The sequence below is a fragment of the Mustela erminea genome, chromosome 1 (assembly GCF_009829155.1).
Source record: "Mustela erminea isolate mMusErm1 chromosome 1, mMusErm1.Pri, whole genome shotgun sequence".
Lineage (NCBI taxonomy): Eukaryota > Metazoa > Chordata > Mammalia > Carnivora > Mustelidae > Mustela > Mustela erminea.
The window spans coordinates 169,689,669-169,692,539 of NC_045614.1; positions in this window are offsets into that span (position 1 = coordinate 169,689,669).

Here is a 2,871-nt window from a genome sequence, read left to right on the forward strand (position 1 = left end):
GTTTCATTCTTCTGCATGTGGCTGTCCAATTTTCCCAATACCATTTGTTGAAGAGACTTTTTCCATTGGACATTCTTTCCTGCTTTGTCAAAGATTAGTCGTCCATAGAGTTGAGGGTCCATTTCTGGGCTCTCTATTCTGTTCCATTGATCTATGTGTCTGTTTTTGTGCCAGTACCATACTGTCATGATGATTTACAACTTTGCAACAGAGCTTGAAATCTGGAATTGTGATGCCGCCAACTTTGGCTTTTTTTTTCAATATCCCTCTGGACATTCAGGGTCTTTTCTTGTTCCATATAAATTTTAAGATATTTGTTCCATTTCTTTGAAAAAAAATGGATGGTGTTTTGATAGGGATTGCATTAAATGTGTAGATTGCTTTAGGTAGCATAGGCATTTTCCCAATATTTGTTCTTCCAATCCATGAGCATGGAAATTTTTTCCATTTCTTTGTGTCTTCCTCAATTTCTTTTATGAGTACTTAATAGTTTTTGAGTACAGATTCTTCACCTTTTCTTTTTTTTAGATTTATTCCTAGGTATCTTATGGTTTTGGGAGCAATTGTAAGTGGGATCACTTCCTTAATTTATATATTTTTTCTATCTTGCTGTTGATGTATAGAAATGCAACTGATTTCTGTGCATCGATTTTATATCCTGACACTTTACTGAATTCCTGTATGAGTTCTAGCAGTTTTGGAATGGAGTCATTTAGGTTTTCCACATAAATTATCATATAACCTGCAAAGAGTGAGAGTTTGACTTCTTTGCCAATTCAGATGACTTTTATTTCTTTATGTTGTCTGACTGCTGAGGCTAAGACTTCTAGTACTATGTTGAGTAGCAGTGATAATAGCGGACAACCCTGCCGTGTTCCTGACCTTAGGGGAAAAGTTCTCAGTTTCCCCCATTGAGAATGATACTTGCTGTGGGTTTTCATAGATGGGTTTGATGATATTGATATATGTACCCTCTATCCCTACATCATGAAGAGTTTTGATCAACAAAGGATGCTTTTTTAGCCTTTATTGAGAATATCGTATGGTTCTTTTTCTTTCTTTCATTAATGTATTGCATCACATTGATTGATTTGCAGATGTTGAGCCAACCCTGTAGCACAGGAATAAATCCCACTTGATCATGGTGAATAATCCTTTAAATGTACTGCCAGATCCTATTGGCTAATATTTTTGTGAGAATTTTCGCATCTGTGTTAATCAAGGTTATTGGTCTGTAATTCTCCTTTTTTGATAAGGTCTTTGTCTAGTTTTGGGGTCAAGGTAAGCCTGACCTCAAAAAATGAGTTTGAAAATTTTCTTTCCATTTCTCTTTTTTGGGACAGTTTCAGGATAATAGGTATTAATTCTTCTTTATATGTTTGGTAGAATTCCCCGAGGAAGCCATCTGGCCCAGTGCTCTTGGTTGGGAGATTTTTGATGACTGCTTCAATCTCCTCACTGGGTATGCATCTGTTCAGGTTTTCTACTTCTTCCTGGTTCAGTTTTGGTAGTTTAAATGTCTCTAGGAATGCATCCTTTTCTTCTGGATTGCCAGATTTGCTGGTGTATAGCTGCTCATAATATATTCTTATAATTGTATTTCTTTGGTGTTCATTGTGATCTCTTTCATTCATGATTTTATTAATTTAGGTCTTTTCATTTTTTCTTTTTAATAAGTCTGGTCAGGGGTTTACCAATCTTATAATTCTTTCAAAGAACCAGCTCCTACTTTCATTGATTTATTCTACTGCTTTTTGGTTTCTATTTCATTGAGTTCTTTTCTGGTGCTTATTATTTCTCTTCTTCTGCTGGGCTAAGCTTTCCTTGCTATTCTTTCTCCAGCTCCTTTAGGTGTAGGGTTAGGTTGTGTATTTGCAACCTTTCTTGTTTCTTGAGAAAGGCTTGTATTACTATATATTTTCCTCTCAGGACTGCCTTTGCTTTGTCCCACAGATTTTGAACCATTGTGTTTTCATTATCATTTGTTTCCATGAATTTTTTTCAATTCTTCTTTAATTTCCTGGTTGACCCATTCATTCCTTAGTAGGATGCTCTTTAGCCTAATGTATTTGACTTCTTTTCAACTTTCTTCTTGTGGTTGAATTCTAGTTTCACTGTGGTCTGAAAATATGCAGGGAATGATCCCATTATTTGGTACTGGTTGAGACCTGCTTTGTGACCCAGATGTGATCTATTCTGGAGAATGTTCTATGTGCACTAGAGAAGAATGTGTATTTTGTTGCTTTGGGTTGGAATATTCTGAATATATCTGTGAGGCCCATCTGGTCCAGTATGTCATTTAAAGCCTTTATTGCCTTGTTGATCTTTTGCTTAGATGATCTGAGCTTAGATGCTTTTGCTTAGATGATCCCCGATGCTAAGGTCCCCTACTATTATTGTAGTATTGTTAATGTGTTTCTTTGATTTTTGTTATCAATTGGTTTATATAATTGGCTGCTCCCATGTTAGGGGCATAGATATTTAAAATTGTTAGATATTTTTGTTGGACAGACCCTTTAAATATGATATGCTGACCTTCCTCATCTCTTATCAGAGTCTTTGGCTTAAAATCTAATTTATCCAATATAGGATTGGCACCCTTCCTTTCTTTTGATGTCCATAGCATGGTAAATGGTTTTCCACCCCCTCACTTTAAATCTGGAGGTGTCTTTAGGTCTAAAAAGAGTTTTTTGCAGACAGCATATCGATGGGTCTTTTTTTTTTTTTTTTTTTAATACATTCTGATACCTTGGGTCTTTTGATTGGGGCATTTAGCCCATTTACATTCAGGGTAACTATTGAAAGATAAGAATTTAGTGCCATTGTATTGCCTGTAAGGTGACTATGACTCTATATTGTCTCTGTTCCTTT